This window comes from Arachis ipaensis, chromosome B1 (assembly GCF_059453495.1).
Source record: "Arachis ipaensis isolate K30076 ecotype BB chromosome B1, ASM5945349v1, whole genome shotgun sequence".
Classification (NCBI taxonomy): Eukaryota; Viridiplantae; Streptophyta; class Magnoliopsida; order Fabales; family Fabaceae; genus Arachis; species Arachis ipaensis.
Window position 1 is genome coordinate 72,890,435 of NC_142436.1, and position 22,577 is coordinate 72,913,011.

Below are 22,577 nucleotides of genomic sequence, written 5' to 3' on the forward strand. Positions count from 1 at the left end.
AAGGCTAATGCCACGTGTCACAAGATGATTGGTTAACGTGTCAAATCAATGACACGTGACATGTCACGTGACGCTTGAGATGTAAAAAAGTTATTTATAATCAAAATAGTCCTTGAAAGTTCAGATGTAAGTCATTTTCATCCCTAAAATTTTAAAAATTAATCAAATTAGTCCTTATATATATATTTTTTTTCTTGATAATATTAAATTTAAAATATTTTTTGATACTACTAATTTTAATAGAAATGTAATTGACAATCAAAAAAATTAATAATTATATCTTTTTTTCTTAAAAATTTTTTCAATAAAAATATCTCTCTCCTTTAATTCTTGTCAAAATTTCTGTTATTCTTTTCTATTCTAAAACATTTTTCTTACGTTATTACATTTTGCTGAAATATATATATATATAGGTTAACATACATAAATTTTGATTTTGAGCCTATAACTTTATTTAGGTTAACAAATACCTACATTTCAATTTTGAGTATATATATATATATTTCAACAAAATGTAATAATGTAAGAAAAAGATTTTAGAATAGAAAAGAATAAGACAGATTTTGACAAGAATTAAAGGAGAAACATATTTTTATTGAAAAATTTTTAAGAAGAAAAGATACAATTACTATTTTTTTGATTGTCAATTACATTTCTATTAAAATTAGTAATATCAAAAATATTTTAAATTTAATATTATCAAGAAAAAATAAAAAAAATTATATAAGGACTAATTTGATTAATTTTTAAAATTTTAGGAATGAAAATGACTTACGTCTGAACTTTCAAGGACTATTTTGATTTTAAATAACTTTTTTACATCTCAAGTACTACGTGTCACTGATCTGACACGTTAACCAATCATCTTGTGACACGTGGCATTAGCCTTCCACGTCATCATCCAACTGACGGAAGGACTAACGTGACCAATCGTGTATCTTTCGGGGACGATTTTGATTAACTATATCTTTCGAGGACCAAAATGGAGATTGGAGTATCTTTCAAAGACGATTTTGACTATTTACTCATTAAAATATGAATTTAAATTCACTTGTTTAAAAGTTCTTTGGTTTTAACCAACTTCAATTGTTTCAACAGGTAGTTTATTAGTCTGATTAAATAAATATTAAATATTTTATTTTATTTTATATATAAAATAATTTATTTATTAATAATAAAATTTTAAATAGAATTTTAATTTATGATGTATTAATTATTAATTTATTTGATTGAAAAATACAAAAAAAAAAGTCTTTCGCTTTATAAATCTATTTATTTTATTATTTTTTTAAAAAATATCTTTATATTTGAAAAAAATATAATTAAATATGATATATATTTGAAGGACAATTTAAACATAGTAAGACAAATAGACAGAATAAAAATTTTACATTTTTAAAAAATCTAAAAGTCTCACCACTAAAACACATGAAAAGAAGTTCAATGAGAATTTTAGAAATTTCGCGGTGTTCATATATAAAGAAATACATTAAATTGTTGATCAAAGGAGAAAGAACAAGGTTCATTGGACTAAATAAGGAGGCCGGCAAAAAATCTAATATTGCTTTCCATGTTTATTGAAAGGAATAAATTTAACATTAATTTTAAAATTATTTAGTCCATCTTTCACTTTGATTTGTTATTAAGATTTGTCAAAAGATTTAATTTGATTTTGATTTGTTTAATAGTAATTTTAGGAGTTTAAAATTTAAATTAAATATGATTTACTTTAATAAAACCAAATTTAGTTTAAATTTGTTATCATATTTTAGGAGTTTAAATTTAAATCAAATCTGATCTCAATACGTTCAAATATGATTTAAATTAGTAGAACTAATTTTAGAATCATATCTTTTATTTAATTTCATATTTTATATTTTATTTTAGGAAAATTTGGCCCACATTATGGCTACTTTGTTAGAAATTTATTTAAACACTTTTTGCGATATAATTTGATCATTTTTTAGGAATAAAATTTCTCAGTTATTTTATACATATTTTTCTGTGTATTCAACTGAGATGAGTGATTTACTTTGCTTGTTAGGCTAAATCAAATTCAAAATTTTTGTCATTGGACTAAGTCAAATTCAAAGTTTCTATCATTCAGGTTATCTTAGTTTGGTCCCTCTTTTTCTTTAATTTCTAAAGTGCATATTTTTTAAAGTAATTAAAGAATGAAAAAAGATAAGAGTAGTGAGCTCAAAAGAAAAAAAAAAGTCATAAATTAAGTAAAAATTTGAGTATCCTAATTTGAATGATACATGTGAGAACTATATTATGTGATCTTTATTATTCTTTTTAAGGTTTCAAAATTAGAATCAACGAGGATTGAGGATGGTAATAATGACGGCGAAGGAATCTCATATGAAAAAAAAGTTTTTTAAAATGAAAATTCTTACTCTTTAAGGAAGAAATAATGCTGAAACTTATTTTGAATGGAAAAAATGTAGAGTTTATTTTTGCATGTTACAATCTTTTAGAGGAAAAGAAGGTTAGATTGATAAAAGCCAAATTTTTTGATGATGCTCGTATTTGGTGGAATGGATTAGAAAGATCAAGAAGGTAGAAAAAAAAAGACAATTTGCACCTAGTAGAAGCTGAAGAAAATCATGAGAAATCGGTTTGTACCATCATCATACTATAAGGAATTTTTTAAAAAGTTTCGTAAGTTAAAACAAGGATCAAAATTTATAGTGGAATACCACAAGGATTGTTGAATTTGATGACCAATGTTAATGTTAAAAAGGATCTTGAAGTTCTTATGGGACGATTTCTTATTGGATTAAACAAAGAAATTGCTGATAAAATTGAATTTCTACCATTATAAAACAATGAAGGATATAGTCAATTTGGCCATTAAAGTAGATAAGCAGTAACAACTTATGTAACTTGGCTTTTTTCAAACCCTAATTCTATAAGAATTTTTAAAAGAGTAAAGTTTGAGAATAAGACAAAATTTAAAGTCATAGATTTAAAAAAAAATTACATAGATTAACATAAAAAAAAAGAGTTTTTTTTCAATGCCAATTGTGAAAAAATTTGTTGAGTATGCTACAAATAAAGATGTATATTTAGAGAAATTAAAGATACAAAAATTTTTAAAATGGTCAACAAGAGAGAAAAGAAAAAAAATGAGAAAAATAGTGAGTGTTTGAGTGAAATCTAAGAAAGAGTTTAAAAAAAAAAAGAGAATAATGAAAGAGAGGAGTCAATGAAAAAAGAAACTAAGAATAACAAACATAATTGTGATAGATATCTAAAAAATTATACTCTAGATAAAAGTGAATTAGTGTCATTGAAATTTAAAAAGTCTCTAATCACTCATATTGAAACGAACAATGAATTGTCTAGTTTTTACATGTTAGATTTTTAAGATTTTATAGATTTATTAGTGAATTTGAAAGTATTAATGTGAATGAAAAGAGAGAAAAATAATAAATTGTATACTTTAGTGAGTAGTTACATGAATCAAGTCTCAAATACTCAAAAAATGAGAAGGTGTTTTATATTTTGTATTTGATAATTCAAGAAACTTTAAATAAGAGACATGCAAAGTGGATCGAGTTGCTTGATTATTTTTCATATGTAATTAAACAAGGTAATGAGAATGTAGTTACTAATGAGTTTTTCAAAAGGTTTGATTTAATCACTACTCTTACTCTTAACTTGTTTGTATTTGATTTATGAAGAATTTTTATGCAACTAAATCTGATTTTCATTTTACATATGTTGCTTGTGAGAATATTGTTTTAAAGTAACATAGTAAAATAAAAAGAATATTAGATTTGTTATTTATATATTTTTATTGGTCTTATAGACGTAGGAGTGTTAAAAAAAATTATTCGAATTATACTGCATGTAAGCAAGTTGAATCTTAAATATTGTCAAATATATTGTGCATTCCTTTACTTATTCTTACTCATATATGGATTGATATTTTTATGAACTTTCTGCTTGATTTACCTAGGGCTAAAAACATAATTATAATATTGTACTTGTTGTGGACAATATTGGTATGATGATAATTTTAATTGTATATCATAATATTATAAATTTTACACACATTGTTGAGTTATTCTTAAAAGAGGTTGATTATGTGTTAATTTATTTTTATTATCATATCTTACATATTAAAATGATTTGGATAATTATTTGTTAGACACTGAGCTTTCTTATAAAAATGTAATTTATAACTCTATTAGTTATTCTTTTGAATTTGTGAATGATTTTAACTGTTCTACTATTTTGATTATGATGCCTTTATTTTTAAGTGATGTTATTTTAGATAGTGAAAGTAAAATAAAAATGCCAAATTTATACAAATGAAGGTTTATGACATAGTTAAAAAAAAAGATCTTGACCTCTATTCAAAGGCTAAAGAAGAGCCACTAAAATATGATCTTTGAACCATGAGATTGGTTTGAATTCATTGGGGATTATCAAACACAATTTCAACAAGAATAATTTTTTTGAATCTAACTAGGTTTATTGTATCTAATTTTTCTCCTTTTGATATAGATACAAATTTGAGGAAGAATCTTTTTAAGGAAGAAAAGAATGATACATGCTCGAGAAGACAATCTGGATATCCTAAGTTAAAAAGGTAGAATAGAAATTTTACACTTCCGAAATGTCCCATCACTAGAACATGTATAAAGAAGCTCAAGGAGAGCTTTAGGAATTTAGCAATGCTTATACATGAGAAAATACATTAATTGTTAACTAAGAGAGAAAGGACAAGATCCATTGGATTAAGTCAGGAGGATAATAAGAAGACCAAAAGTGCTTTTCCGGTACATTAGAATGAGCAAATTTAGCATCAATTGCAAAATTATTTAGTCTATATTTTAGTTTGATTTGTTGTTAAGATTTGTTAAAAGATTTGATTTGGCTTTAATTTGTTTAGTAGTACTTTTAAGAGTTTAAAATTTAAATCAAATCTAATATAATCTAATAAGATCAAATTTGGTTTATATTGGTTATCATATCTTTAGGAGTTTAAATTTAAATCAAATCTATTTTGATCCAATAAAATCAAATATAGTTTAAATTAGTAAAATTAATTTTAGAATCATATCTTTTATTTAATTTTAGATTTTATATTTTATTCTAGAAAGATTTTGCCCACATTAAGGCTAATTTATTAGAAATCTATTTAAACATTTTTTGTGACATAATTTGATCATTTTTTAGGAATAAAATTTTTCAGTTGCTTTATACATATTTTTCTCTATATATTTAAGTGAGGTGAGTGATTTGCTTTACTTGTTGCATGAAAAAATTGAAAGATCCAATTTGATAGATATTAGTGGCTTAGAGAAGGGGATCAAATCTTGGACTTTTTTTACTTTGCTTGATTAATCTTAGAGTTGGATGGAACTTCTGGATTCTGAAGTGCTGCCTCAAGTAAAAGATAGGAGATTATTATATTTTATCTCGTACCGAAGGAGGAGCCAAAATAGAGTTACGTGCAAGATGTATTACTGTAAAGTTTAGCAAGATATAATAATTAGGAGATAATTTTATTTTGTCTCCTAAAATAAAAAATCAGAAATAGAGAAGAGAAAGAGAAGTGACACAGAAATATATCCTAGTTCAGCTACTCAGTGCAATGTAGCCTACATCTAGTCTCCATCACAACAATGATGGAATTTTACTATCTTTGAACAAGATTACAAACTCCAATTTTCTAGGATTCTACCCAATCCTATATGGGACAAATTCAATTTCTAACCCAAACCAGATTTGACTAGAAACTCACCGTAACTTTCAACAGCAAAGTACTCACCCAACTTGCAAGAAAATCCCCTCAGGATCATGACAACAAAATAGAAAAAATTACGAAGGATTTCTAAAATAAACATTGGCTTTTTCTCCAAGTCTAACTCTCTTGCCTTTTTCACTCAATGACTTTTTCTTACAAACTTCATTTTATACCTTTTACTATTGGAAAAAAAACTAGACTGAGAAAATAAGATATTCAATGAGAACCATGAAGGAGAAGAATGGTAATAGCTTTGCAAGCTATAAGAACCCAAACGTTCTACTCTCACTCCTTACCTCAATCCTTGGTCGTTCACCCCTTTAATAGAGGAGTGAAGCTTCCAAAACTTGAAATCTTACTTCAGCACATGTTTGACTTCTTCTCCCAAAAATTAGAAGTAGTAGTGGCGTCACAGAGGAGAGATAGAGTAGAGGTAGTTACTGAATCATATATGCATCCTTACCTTCTATCTTCTCTTTTAATCTTTTTTTAAATTGCTTTTTGAATCTGAACCCTTCAATCTTGCTTTGTCCCCAAGTTTGATTCTTGAATGTTGATTCACTGCAGATTGTCACCATCTTTAACTTTCTACTTCTGTGTATGCAAAGAAAAGATTTTTTCACTGATCTTCAATGAAGCATAAATGTGAAAACTCCTTTTTGTGATTTGTCCTTCGAATGTGATCTTGTCTTTAGCCCTATCTTCTTTGATTTTCTCTTCTTGCTTGGATTTGGTAACTCCCTTTTGTTCTCTGATTTTGTCCTAGTTAAGAGCTTCCATTTTTCTTTCTTTTCTTTTGAGCTTTCACGTGAGTGTTGGAAGAAAAAGATGGGAGAGAAGAGAGAATTTGGTTCGGTGGTGAGGTGAATTGGTTTTGATACAAATGGAATTGAATTACTTAGTTAGCATCTAAGTGAATGATTGGACTTAAATGTGGACCACTGATATGGGCTTGTGATTGTTCTTGGTCCAGTTTTCTTGCTCTTCTTTTATGTAGTTCAGCCACTCATTCTTTAGATTAAGAGTGATGGTATGAATGTTTGGTTTAAACTGAACCAATATTGGGCTTCATTAGTTTGTTGGGTTTGTTTTTCTTTCTCCTTGAGCTAGTGTGATTAAATTAATTTTCTATATACTAAACAAACTAATCATACATATAATTGACTTTTAACTCAATAATAATATTTAGTCATCATCTTTAATATGTTGTTAGTTCTTTAAACTCAACAATTTCTCTCTTGACGACAAATATTATGAAATGAATTGAAAAATAAATAAGAAGAGTTTTAGGAATTTTCCTTTAATGTTTCTTTTGATTTGAAACTCTCCCTTTCTTTTATTTACTAAGCTCCCCTGAATGATTGTATTGCTCAACCTGATATGAATAAACTTTACATAGAAATAATGCCAAACATCCAAGAATTTTACAAACATTTTTATAATTAGGAACCTATTTAATCACTAGCCAAAATTTACAAGGCTTATTAATCTGTTTAAAAAAGCATCATCAAACAGCCTTAAAACAAGCATTAATTAAAGCTACTTAGTCAAAAACTCAGATACCAAATAGAGCTATGATTAATAAGCAAGTATAAGCAATATTCACAATCAAAGCTGCAAATAATAACTTCAAAACAGAAACTACAGCCTGCCTCAAGCATCATAACAATTTTAATTCATTTTCACACACAATATTTACTCCCTTTTTTGTTATCAAGAAGGATAAATCTGCACAAAAAATAGTTCAATATGCAAATCATAAGTGCAAAATAAGTAATTGTGTTGGTGTCAATGTTAAGTTCCTATAACTATTACAGTCATCCAATAGTAAACAGTATTCAAACAGTAATTCTAAAGACCAGAAATTGTATCATCAGAAAATAAATTCTAAGAAAATAGCAACATCAAATAGGAATTGGACATCAGACCCCTCATCCTTGATTCCAAGAAGATCTTCTTCTTGCTCGGACAATGCTTGATCATCTTTCAACGAATCTATGTATTTGAGCAGCACTTTAACTCGGCTTTAAGACTTCCTAAAGGAATTCTCATTTTGAATTGCTAGTTTTCTAACTTGTTGGCTCGAGTTGATCATTTATTTAGTGAGATTCATAAATTCTTGTAAGACATCCTTGACAATGCCATTTATCAAGTACTTGTGAGTGGATGATGCCCCTGTAGCAGATGGAAGAGGAATACTTTCTTCCTCTTCTTTCTCCAAAACTGTGTCTTTTGCTGCCTTTGTGCCCTTTCTCTTAGATTGTTTTACTGCACCATCGCCCTTAAGATATAAAATTCTATTTTCTTGTGTCTTGTTGCTCAAATTAACACCAAAATAGTGAAAGATGTAAGTTAAAAATATGCCATATGAAAGAGAAATATTTTTATCGCTTTTGATACAGTCATACATATGGGGCATCATCAAGTAAGCAAATGAGATTTCAATTTTATTGAGTAATGCATAAAGGACCAAAGTATCATAGAAGGTTACTCTTTGGAATAAATCACTTTGGGGCATGAGTATATGAGTGATGAGACGGTGAAGCTGGGCTTTGGTTGGACCTAAGGCTCTATGATTGGGGGGTAACACCATCCATAAGGGATACATTTACACATATGTTAGCCAATACATTCTTGTGTGAGATGCCCAAATTATTATCCCATTTTCTTAAAATGTAGGCATTAACGCCAACATCATAATAATCAAGGGCTTCACCAACGGATTCTTTATTTAAATAAATTTAGTGGCCTTTAACATACGAGCGAACAGATTCCTCACTATAGTACATGTTTGCATAAAACTCTCTGACTAAATCAGGGTAAACAGGCTTTCTAATATCAAAGAGTTTTTTCCAATCCAAGTAAATAAAATTTTCAATGAAATTGATAAGAGAATTATTGTATGGTTTGAAATCAATCAAAAACTAGAATCAATTCGTTTGTAGCATAGTCCAAACCAACAATGAATTTTCAAGATCAAATATTAAATACAATACAAAATAACCGAGAGTAATGAAACCTCGGGTCGTCTTCCCTAGGAGTTGCAATAAAATGTTCATTATTGGCTATGAGAGAAATGTGGGTTGGAAGATAGCAATTGGCAAGAACAAGAAATGTAAATGGCAAGAAATTGAAATGCATGAAGATAGCTTAACATGCAAGAAATTAAATGAAGGCAAGTAAAGGCAATGAAAATGGAAATTAAATGCTAAAAAGAACTCTTGGCAAGGAGTGGGTAATTAAGGATTTCTATCCTAGTTGTGGACCACAAACATGGTAATTGTGTGTGAATTAATCCCAATTAGTCAACCCTACATCGAGGATAAGTCAACTAGGCATAATTAATCTCAATCCCTAAGTCCTAAGTCAACACTAGGGGGTCACTTAGAGTCAAGAAAAACCAAATTAATTAACAACCCTCACACAATGTGAAATAGACATCCACCACTCAAGTTCACCCAAACACCCAAATTTCTAACCAAGAGTGTTAGAAACTAAGCAAAGACCCAACCGAGCATTTTGTCAAATACTTGGTGGGCATGTAAAGAAAGCATGATAAAATGACAAGAAATAATAAATGCTACAACTACCAAGCAAGAAAAGTAAAGATAGCAACTCAATGAAGCAATAAATGACATGAAACATAAAATTGCATTAAATGTAAATTAAAATAACAAGAGTGTGCATAAACATAAAAATAACCAAAATGAGAAATTAACAAGATAACATAAGGGAATTAAGACAATAAAACAAAGAAAGGTAGAAGAAACTAGAATAAAACAAAAATTAGAAGTAGCAATTACAAGGAAATTAAGCTAAAAATCCTAGGTTCTAGAGAGAAGGGGGAGCTTCTCTCTCTAGAAAATGAACTACATGACTAAAATCTAATCCTAATTGCTCCCCCTTCATCCTTCTTCAATTTGGCCTTAAATAGCTTCAAAAAATGAGTTGGATTGGATTTTGGGGGCCCAAAAATTACTGCCAGCGAGTTGCAATTAATGAGGTCACGTGCAGGGACCTGTGCGGACGCACAGATGTGTGCGTCTGCACACATGCTGAATCCTGACTTGTGCGTACGCACAAGCACCTAGGCGTACGCACACTTAGACTTATGTACACTATAGCAAATTGCATATCATTTTGAATCCCCGGATGTTAGCTTTCCAATGCCGCTGGAACCGTTTCATTTGGACCTCTATAGCTCAAGTTATGACCAATTTAGTACAGAGAGGTCAGGGCTAGCAGCTTTCCAAATCCTTCATTTCTTGAATTCTTTCCTTTTGCATACTATTTTCCTCACTTCTTCAACTCATACTTGCCTTGAAAACCTGAAAATCACTTAACAAATACATCAAGGCACTAAATGGGATTAAAGTGAATAAAATTGACAAAATTAAGCACAAAAGAGCATGTTTTCACTTTCAAACACAATTTAGGAAGAAATCTCAAAAGCATGCTATTTAGGTGAATAAATGCTGGTTTATGTGATGGAATCCACTCAAATCAAATCAAAATATATCGTAAAATATGGATTCATTAATTTTTCCACACTTAAACTAAGCATGTCCTCATGCTAAACCAACCAAAGGAGATGAATGAAGGGGTAATTATTAATGCAACTACCTACATGCATGTAACTATACTAAATGCTATCTATATATATCTACACTATAATTCCTATTGAGTTTGGCAAAAACAAACAAAAGAATCTCAATCAATCCAAAGTAGGAACTTAGGGCCAAGACAAGGAAAATATAGCAATATGATCAATGTCCAAAGATTGATTTGAAATTTTCAAAATTAAGTTCAACAACTTGCAAAAAGATACAAAATAAGCAATGGAAACATAGAATTGAGCGATTGAACACCTCACAAGCTGTGTTTACACTCTAGTCGCTCAGTGTTTAGGGCTTAATCACTCAATCCTCCTTTAATCATGTTTTCAAAGATTTGTAAGTCATCTAACAATTAACTAATATTTGATGAATGAATGCAAATATCATGAGGACTTTTGAGGGTTGTAATGGGGATTAGGTAAGGGTATGATTAATATGGTTAAGTGGGCTAATAGATTGGATCTTTGATTAGCTCAAGTATCCCACCTAATCTTATATCATCCCACATACGTGACAAAACAACCTAACTTCCCATCCATTTCTTTTCTTACATTCACTCATGCATCCTTCTTTCCAATTTCCACACATATGCATCCTTTATTTAACATTCTTATCATCATTTCTTTTTCTTTTCTTTTTTCTCTTTTTCTTTTTTTTCTTTTTTCCTTTTTTTCTTTTTTTTTTCTTTTCTTTTCTTATTATCAACAAAAATATATGCATATATTTTAACCAATAGATAAATGAGTAGTTACCCATTTTGCCATATTTTCAATGAACACCCAAAGCTAACTAACTACCAATGTTTTTCACAAATTTCCCCCACACTTGATTAACACACACACTCAAACCAAAGCTAATCAAAGATACAATCAATGGACATAATGGTTTTTCACTTAGGGTGAATGATGTTCTTATAATGAGAACAAAGGGGAATTAAAAGGCTCAAAAGTGGTTTACAAAGGTAGATGTAAGGGTTGGCCATATGGGTTAAGTGAGTTTAATTTCAACAATGGCCTCAATCATACTAGATGCATTCAAAACAACAATTATAGGACATAAAGATTAAAGCAAATCAAAGATCACAATCATAAAAGAAGTTTATCACACAACAAAATTTTGTGGTTGATAATGTGCAACCACCCATTTAAGCTCAAATCTCACAAGGTATTTGTTCAAGCTCTTTTCTATGTTCCATAAAAAGATACTTCAAGCAAGTTCAAAAACAAGTTTCAAATCTAATCAATGGAATGCCCTAAAAAGGGGTTTCTTGAAAATTCTTTGTTGTTTTACCAAAACTTATTTACTATATATATGTATGTATGTATGTTGCAATGGATGCAATTTTAAAATCTTTCCTAGTTCTATTCCTAATTTTCAACAAGCAAAAATTAACATGAACAATTAGGACAAAATTGAACTAGGTGCTATACTATTCACGTCATCCAATCACAATTTCTATCTATAAAATATATACTAAGAAAAAGATGCAAAACGCAATAGATATAAACTTTGAATAGTCTAAGACATATATACTAGAAGGAAATGAAATGCAATAATCAAAATCACTCCAAATATATACAAGAAATCTACTAAAAGAAGTAAAAATAAAGTGCAAGGTATTTGGGAAAAGAAAGTTTACACCCCAAAATGGCGAATCCTCTCCCACACTTAAGTGTTGCACGGTCCTCCGTGCACAAACAAAATTCGAGGAGAATGTCTCTCAAGAGATCCACCTTCGGTTGGCGGGTGCGGGGCTTGGGTTGTGTGGAATTGCCAAGTCCCATGTATGCTCGGCATCTCCATCATCGGTTTTCTCCTCCTCTCCTGGCTCCTTGCCTTCATGTCTCATCCTCAAAAAGAGTGAATAAGGTATAATTAGGAATCATAGGACAAGTAGCACAAAAAGGTAAAGGAGAGAGTAAATAAGCATCTAATTTAGGAATTTTGCATAGTGGTATGGAATACACACAACGGCCAGCTAACGTGGCATCCACACAATGAAAAAGTAAGCATGAGTTCCTCAACTAAATGGCCTAAGAAGCAAGCAATAAATGAGCATCAATCAAACACAAGCAAACTTAGGCAATTGCAACAAGAGTGAATTGAATTAAGAATAGTGGATATTAAAATTGTGCAAGTGAAAGCTCCAGAGTGATATAAAATAGCACAATAAATAATACCCGATCCATTAATGAAAAGGAAACTACTTGTTCATCATGAAACACAAGGAAAAAGTCACATGGTATAGGTACTTGTTACAAAAAGTGATACACTTGATAACAATCAAGTTAAGTCACTCAAACAAATGCAAAGCATTAAAAAGAAACAAGTACCAAACATGTGATCCATATGATATGAAAATCAAGATGAACAAGTAATTTCAACTCAATTTACCAAAGTGAAAGTGCACAATTTAAGATGCCAAACAAGGATAAAGTTTAATGCATATGGTAGCTACAACATATGAATCAAACTCACAATTCATCTAGGTATTTAAACAAGGCTTTTAATGCTCAGTGCACATATTTATCAAACTTGAAACCAAATTCAAGCAAGAAGCACCCCAATCAATATTAAACAAACACTTGCAACTTATTTATTTGTCAAACAACTAAACTAAAGCTAATATAATTACCAAAATAAAAACAAAATGCAAACAAAATGAATAAGAACAAGTAAAAAATAGGGTGAAAGAGAAGAAGAAGAGAGGAGAGAAGATAAGAAGAGAAGAAAAGAGGCATAGTGAGAAAACAGCGGCGTGCGCACGCACAGGGGTGTGTGCGTGCGCACACTATCAGGAAAGGAGAAGGTGTGCGAGTGCACCCGCTATGTGAGCGCTCCTGGCAGAAGAGGGAGTAAGAAGTGTGCGTGCACACAAGGGTGTGCGCACGCACAGAAGTTTTTTCTTGGGAAGGATCATGTGTGCGTGCGCACACAGGTTCGTGCGCGCGCACAAGAGCATAAGGGGCAGGGGTTCACGCGCACACGCTGTGCCAACGCTCCCACCAGAGTGGTTGCAAGTTGGCGTGCGGACGCACATGCTTGTGGGACCGCACAAAGAGTGCGAAAAAGGGTATGTGTGCGTACGCACGAGTGAGTGCGCACGCATAGGTCGCAGAAAGCAGAGGAACGCGTGCGCACAAGGCGTGCTGGCGCTGCAAACAGAGTGCAAAATCATGCGTGTGTGTGCGCACAGGTCGGTGCGTACGCACAGAAAGCAGAAAATAGCGGTTTTGTGCACACGCACAAGTACGTGCGTATGCACAGATACCCTATTTTGCAAAAATTTTTCTTCAAAATTCTAAGGTACCAAGCCTTAGTTCAATCAAAACCAAACACCAAAACATGCAAGAACCCTTAAATTCATGATCCAAACCAAAATTAACATAATTAACTCAAAATTAAACTAATTCTAAGCTAACCAAAAGAAGCAAACATGCAATTAAGCCAAAATATATACAAAGAAAGAAGAGTTAGAACAATGTTACCAAGAACTTTTATTTAATATCTTTAAGTTAGACAATTGGGAAGGCCATTGCTATGGTGGCTTGTGCTTGACTTCCCCACCAATGCTAGAATCTCCAATGTCCTTCGGGATCCCAATCCTAACTATTAACAAAGACAACCAAAAAGCAAGCTATTTACATATTAACATATTTACAACAGCCACTAACTTTACACCATTGCAACTCCCTGGCAATGGTGTCGAATTTGATAAGAGAATTATTGTATGGTTTGGAATCAATCAAAAACTAGAATCAATTCGTTTGTAGCATAGTCCAAACCAACAATGAATTCTCAATATCAAATATTAAATACAATACAAAATAACCGAGAGTAATGAAACCTCGGGTCGTCTTTCCTAGGAGTTGCAATGAAATGTTCATTATTGGCTATGAGAGAAATGAGGGTTGGAAGATAGCAATTGGCAAGAACAAGAAATGTAAATGGCAAGAAATTGAAATGCAAGAAGATAGCTTAACATGCAAGAAATTAAATGAAGGCAAGTAAAGGCAATGAAAATGGAAATTAAATGCGAAAAAGAACTCTTGGCAAGGAGTGGGTAATTAAGGATTCCTATCCTAGTTGTGGACCACAAACATGGTAATTGTGTGTGAATTAATCCCAATTAGTCAATCCTACATCGAGGATAAGTCAACTAGGCATAATTAATCTCAATCCTTAAGTCCTAAGTCAACACTAGGGGGTCACTTAGAGTCAAGGGAAACCAAATTAATTAACAACCCTCACACAATGTGGAATGGACATCCACCACTCAAGTTCACCCAAACACCCAAATTCCCAACTAAGAGTGTGAGAAACTAACCAAAGACCCAACCAAGCATTTTGTCAAACACTTGGTTGGCATGTAAAGAAAGCATGATAAAATGACAAGAAATAATAAATGCTACAATTACCAAGCAAGGAAAGTAAAGATAGCAACTCAATAAAGTAATAAATGACATGAAATATAAAATTGCATTAAATGTAAATTAAAATAACAAGAGTGTGCATAAACATAAAAATAACCAAAATGAGAAATTAACAAGATAACATAAGGGAATTAAGACAATAAAATAAAGAAAGGTAGAAGAAACTAGAATAAAACAAGAATTAGAAGTAGCAATTATAAGGAAATTAAGCTAAGAACCCTAGGTTCTAGAGAGAAGGGGGAGCTTCTCTCTCTAGCAAATGAACTACATGACTAAAATCTAACCCTAATTGCTCCCCCCTTCATCCTTCTTCAATTTGGCCTTAAATATCTTAAAAAATGAGTTGGATTGAGTTTTGGGGCCCAAAAATCGCTGCCAGCGAGTTGCAATTAATGAAGTCACGTGCAGGGACCTGTGCGGACGCGCAGATGTGTGCGTCCGCACACATGCTAAATCCTGACTTGTGCATACGAACAAGCACGTGTGCGTACGCACACTTAGACTTATGTCCACTATAGCAAATTGCATATTATTTTGAAGCCCCAGATGTTAACTTTCCAATTCCGCTGGAACCGCTTCATTTGAACCTCTGTAGCTCAAGTTATGATCAATTTAGTAAAGAGAGGTCAGGGCTGGCAGCTTTCCAAATCCTTCATTTCTTGAATTCTTTCCTTTTTCATGCTGTTTTCCTCACTTCTTCAACCTATACTTGCCTTGGAAACCTGAAAATCACTTAACAAATACATCAAGGCACCAAATGGGATTAAAGGAAATAAAATTGACTAAATCAAGCATAAAAGAGCATGTTTGCACTTTCAAGCACAATTTAGGAAGAAATCTCAAAAGCATGCTATTTAGGTGAATAAATGTTGGTTTATGTGATGGAATCCACTCAAATCAAACCAAAATATATCGTAAAATATAAATTCATCAGAAATCAATTCTTTTTTCGGCCAATGCCTTTAGGTTACCAACATAAGATGAACATAGAGGTCTTTTGGAAATAATTTCTCTATAAAACTCAAAATTCATACTTGAAGAAAAGTGGAGAGGAACATAATGAGAGTGAGGGCAGTTACCAAATTGAGATTTGAAACCTACTGGATCAGGATTAGCAGGTTCTTTCACTGAGTTAAGGAAAGGCCTTTTGTTACCTTTGGAGGGGCGACTAGAAGGTGTTGAACATCCTTGAGGACGAGAGGATGAACAAGGAGGAGGAGGAGGATGAGGAGGAGGAGAAGTTAGTAGTTCTTCGTCCAACATGGGTCTCTTCCCTTTCGCATCATTTGCCCTAAAAATTCCTGCTTCTTGTGGTGCTGAAGAGGGTCTTTGAGAGGTGGTTTTGGTCGTTGCCATAGGTTCAAGAATTTGGAAGGAGTAAGAGGAAGAGTGAGAATGTATGTGAATGTGATTATGGGCTTGTTCCTTTTGTGGTGAATTTCGTGGAGGTCGAATGGTGCCTGTGCCTATTCTTGTTGCAACCTTCTTTCTCTTGGTTATTGAAATAACAATGAATATGATAAAAAAAAGTAAAGGTGGTTAGAGAAGATGAGGGGTTTATAATGAATAACTGTTGTTAATGCTTAGTGCTTCTCCCCCTTTTTGAAAACACAAAAGATAAATGAAGAGGGGTTTTGAAAAGTTTGAATTTTAAATCAAAAGCAAGTAGCTTGAAAAGACAAGATAGTTGAAACCTTTTGAAAACTAGAAATTGATTTGACTTGAAAAAAAAACTCTTAAAAGAAAATACCCTTTTTGATGTAAATGATCAAAGCAAACAATGAAGGTCACTTCATAAAATAGAATTTTTTTTCTTGGACCCAATGGTAGTTTTAAGGAAACACAATGGATCATTAAGGATTTTGTCTTGACCCAGATTAATTAATTTAACCAACACTCAGTTTGAGATTCAAGGAATCTAGAGGGAGTCATCATCTGTCTAGTTTTATCTCCTGTCGACTTGAGGGACAAAAACAACCAGAAATTTTTTTATCACATTTAGTTTAAAACTCAGCATCAATAATTCCTAATGCAGTTCTCATTTACAAAATCTATCTTTACACAGAGATTTTGTAAAAATATCAGCCAATTGATCCTCAGATTTCACAAATTGTATGTTAATTGTACCCTTCTGCACATCTTCTCTAATGGAGTGAAATCTCACTTCAATGTGCTTAGTTCTTGAGTGTAAAATATGGCTTTTAGAAATATTAATTGCACTCATGTTATCACAAAATAAAGAGATACTATTGACTTACAATTTGTAATCTACAAGTTGTGTTTTAAGCCAAATCAATTGAGAACAACAAGAAGAAGCAGCTATGTATTCAGCCTCAGTAGTGGATAATACAACAGTAGCATGCTTCTTGCTTGACGACACATTCAAGGACTGTCCAAGGAAGCAACAAATTCCTCAAGTGCTTCTCTTATTAACACGGTCTTCGGCAAAATCTATATCACAATAACCAACTACACGAAACTCATCAGATTTAGGATACCAAAGACCAAAAACAGCAATGTCATTAATGTATCTAATGATCTTTTTTATAGTAGAAAGATGTGATTCTTTTGGATGAGATTGGAATCTAGAACAAACTCCAACACTATGAACAATATCCGGCCTAGAGGAAGTTATATACTTGAGAAATCATATCATTCCTCTATACCTTGTTTCTTCCACATCTTTTTTTCATTTCATCCTTTTTAAGTTTGGAATTTGGATGCATAGGTGTACTCATTGGTTTGGAATTTTCTAAACCAAATTTTTTTACTAACTCCTTGGCATATTTACCTTGGTGCACAAAAATTTCACTAGGAGTTTGTTTGATTTGGAGTCCTAGGAAGAATGTGAGTTCTCCCATCATACTCATATCAAACTCACTAGTCATTAATTTTCCAAATTCAGCACACAAGGCTTCATTAGCCGATCCAAATACAATGTCATCTACATAAATTTGAACAAGTATGAAATTATCATTAGATTCTTTAATGAAAAGAGTTGTATCCGTAGTACCTCTTTAAAAACTAATTTTCAATAGAAAAGAGTTAAGTCTTTCATACCAAGATCTTGGAACTTGTCTCAAACTATAAAGTGCTTTAGAGAGTTTAAAAACATTGTTTAGGAAATCTTTATTTTTAAAACCGGGGGGTTGAGCTACATATACTTCTTTATTAATAAAATCATTCAAAAAGGTACATTTAACATCCATTTGAAAAAGTTTAAACCCTTTGTGGGTTGCATATGCAAGCAATAATCTTATTGCTTTCATTCTAACAACCGGAGCAAATGACTCATCAAAGTCAATGCCCTCTCTTGATCATACCTTTGAGTTACTAGTCTAGCTTTGTTTCTTACAACATTACCATCTTCACCCAATTTATTTCTAAAGATCCATTTAGTACCCATTACATTCTTATAATTTGGATTAGGCACCAAAGTCCAAACCTCATTCTTTTCAAATTGGACCAATTCTTTCTCCATTGCTTTGACCCATGAAGGATCATTGAGTGCTTCCTTCATATTTTGAGGTTCCACTTGAGAGATAAGAGCAAGATCATTAAGTTCGGTCCTTCTTCTACTTGAGGATCTTGTGGTAACTCCTTGAGATGGATCTCCAATAATAAACTCATGTGGATAGTTCTTTAAGAACTTTTCATTCTCTGGATTTTGGCGAAGTGATCTTAGGTTGTGTATGATTGGGTTCTACACTTTTGAGATTTCCAAAATTCTCTACTTCAGTAGGAGACAAAACAAAATTGTCTCCTCCATTTTGGTCTGCAAAATCAGAAACAATATTCCCCAATTGACAAGCATCACAAGTGATGTCTTTGTCAAATTTGATTTTTAGAAGACCTCTAACCAAATTCTTTTTAACAAGTTTAGAAATTTGAAACATGGTAGCATGTCCCAATTTTTTATGCCATAACCATTTTTCAGATTCAATAGAAGTAAACAAACTACATTTTGTTCTTTTAATTCCTTCATGGTGAGTACACATTATTGCATCTTTCAGCTACAAACAAAGTTTCACTAGAATTTTCACAAATAACTAAGCATTCTAACTTTTTGAAAATAACCAAATAGCCTAAATCACATAATTGGCTAATGTTTAAAAGATTATGTTTCAATCCATCAACTAAGAATACATCATTAATAAAGGTAGAGAAATTCTTATCAACTTTACCTATGGCCACAATCATTCCTTTTCCGTCACCACCGAAAGCCACAAAGCCTCCATCATATTTGTCAAGCTTGATGAAGAATGTGGACTTTTCGGTCATGTGCCTAGAGCATCCATTATCTAAGTACCACATGTCATTCTTCTTCTTGGATGCTAGGCAAAACTGCACAATAATTTTAACTGACCTTAGGTATCCAAATCATTTTGGATCCTTTAATGTTAAACCTTTTTGGTTGTCCAAACCGATTTTTTTGGATACTTTGTAAACTTTATCACCAATTTTGGATACTTTGTAAACTTTATCACCAATTTTTTTTAAATATGAAGCATTGAATAGGCAAATGACCAAACCGCTTGCATGTATGACAAAAATTTTTGCTTGCTGATTTTTCAAAGTGATTTGGATTTTGAAAGCTTTTGTTTTTGGATGTTGAGGCTTTATTTCCAAAGCATATTTTTTCAAAAATAGATTTAGATTTTTCATGATACCCCAACTCAGCCTTTTCAAAAAGAGGTAAAGACTAGCTAATAATTTGTCTAAGTTTTTAGAACTTTAGGCAAATTTAGCTATATCTTGATTTAAACCCTTAATTACTTTATACAACTTTTTATTTTCTTCAATGCAATTCAAGCAGGCAACAACAAACTACTTTCCATCAAGACTTTTAATTTCAGACCTAAGCCTTTTGTTTTTTTCAACAAGATCAACAGTACTTTCGACTTCTTTCAATTTTTCTTTGAGGTAAGCATTTTCAGCCTTTAAAATGTCATTTTCAGATTCAAGTTCATGGGATTGATTCAAAAAATTCCTAATTTTCTCAGTAAGATCATCAATCATAAGATGGAGTTCTTCATTAGAGAGTTCAAGAAAGATTACCTCATCATTATGACTGTGGTCAGCCATTAAGCATGATTTAGAATTGTTGTCTGACTCTTCGTCCTCTTTTGTGTCGTTTTCCAAATCTTCCCAAGAAGCTATGAGTCATTTCTTCTTGTCCTTCTGAGACTTATCTTCTCTCTTGAGCTTGGGATAATCATATTTGTAATGTCTAGCTTCTCTGTAGTTGTGGCAAATGACCTTTCAAATGTCCTTCTTTTGTTCTTTTGAGCTGCCTCCTCTGCTTCTTCCTTTTTGTCTCATCAGCCTTCTAAGTTTTCTAGCAAAAAACACAATCTCTTCATCTGGTAAACAATCACTGGATTCATCATCCAATGATTCAGCAAAAGATTTAATAGCCACTCCTTTCTTTTATGTATCATTTTTATGTGAGTGATTTTATAAGCTAGTAACTTTTCTCTTAACTCATCATTGATCATCTGACTTAGGTTACTATTTTCAGAGATAACAATAGCCTTCATTTTCCACTCTTTAGTCAGGCTTCTCAAGACTTTCCTCACCAGCACTTGTTTGAAATGAGTAATCCCATAGTATCCAAGCTATTAATGATGATATAGAACCTCTCAAACATGTCATCAATTGATTTTCCTTCCTTCATAGAAAATATTTCATACTCTTTACTCAGCATGTCAATCCTTGTTTCTTTTCCTTGTGTGGTGTCCTCATGTGTAACTTGGAGCTTATCCCATATTTTCTTTGCTGTTTTACATCTTGAAACCTTTTGATATTCTTCAAAGCTGATGGCACAATTTAGCATGTTAACTGCCTTGGCATTGAGTTTCTCTTTTTTTCTTGTCATCTTCATTCCACTCTGCTTCAGCTTTCGAAGACACAACACCTTCAGCGCTTGTTTCGGTTGGAATTTGAGGACCATTCACGATTATCTTCCAGAGGTTGTAGTCTACAGACTGAACAAAGATATTCATTCTTTCTTTCTAGTAGTTGTAGTTTTTTCCATTGAAGAATTGAGGTTTGTTATTAGATTGTCCTTTTGTCTGTGTGTAAGCCACCATATTAGATCATCCTATGTCATTTTCCATCTAGATCTTTTCTTCAAGATGTGAAGCTTGATCTCTTTGAGACCAAGCACTGATACCAATTGATGGATATCAGTGACTAAGAAAAGAGGGAGTTGAATCTTGACCTCTTTTTACTTTTCTTGATTAATCTTAGAGTTGGATAAGGCCTTTTGGATTCTGGAATGCTGCCTCAGGTAAAAGATAGGAGATTATTATATTTTATCTCGTATCGAAAGAGGAGCCAAAATAGAGTTACATGCAAGGTGTATTACTGTAAAGTTTAGCAAGATAGAATAATCAGGAGATAATCTTGTTTCATCTCCTAAAGTGCAAAACCAGAAATAGAGAAGAGAAAGAGAAGTGACACAGAGATATATCCTAGTTCAGCTACTCAGTGCAATGTTGCCTACATCCAGTCTATATCACAACAATGACAAAATTTTACTATAATTTGAACAAGATTACAAACTCTAACTTCCCTAGGATTCTACCCAATTCTATTTGGTACAAATCCATACTACAAGAAAAAGCAATATTTGTCGCGCACCGTTGTCCTCACTACGATGGAACTCAACAGAGACAGGGGCGACCTCAACCGCGGCGGCTTGGCCGTGCGGCCCCCTTCCTCCTTTGTGCTATATGGTTTTCCCACGCACTCTCCTTCCTCGATCCCTCTTCTCCCTTCTCTGTTTCCCCTTTCTCCCTTACTGAGTGTCGTGTGCGCGTGTTTAGTATTTGGATTTAGGGATTGTGGGAATTAGGGTTTTATTTGGGAATTAGGGTTTGAGTAAAATATATATGAGTAATATAACAATTTTACAGAGTATTTGAGATAGAATAATAATTTAGAATTCAAATATAATACTATAAAAAATAATTTCGTAACATATAATTTTATCTATTAATTTATCAATGAGCTTAAATAATTATTTTTTCAATCTAAATTATAAATTGAGTATATTAATTATATTTTATAAAATACAGTTTAAACTAAAAAATATCAATTATTCAGATTATACGATATACTCTTTTATTATTTTTCTATTATCAAAACTTTAATTTCAATGTGTGTAAAACAATTAATTATAATAAAAAAATTGTACATAACTATTAATTGTCTTAAACTTAAAGTATTTATGAAAATCAATTTAATCATTTCTAACCAGTTAATCTCTAAGAGTTCAATTTAATAAAATAAACCATAATGTAATCATAATACAAATTTCTTAAATTAAATTATATAATACTTCTATTACTAAATTTTAATTTCAAATTATATGAAATAACCAATTATAAAAATTACACAAGAATTGTAATTAACTTAACTCAAAATATTAATAAAACTAATTTAATTATTCTTAATTAATTAATTTCTAAGAATAAGGAGTTCATATTAATAAAATAAATCATAACTTTTTTATAATAAAAGTTACTTAAATTAAGTTGTACAATTCTTTCTTATATTTCAATTACTAAAATTATGCAAAATATTCCATTATGATAAAATTACTTAAGAATATTAATTGATTTAAAATGAAATTACTTTCGAATCTATTTAATTATTTCTAATAGAGTAATTTCTAAAATTATAAAGTTTAAACTTAATCAAATAAAATCACAATTTATTCATATTTAGATTTTAAAAAATGCGGGATATTATAGACGT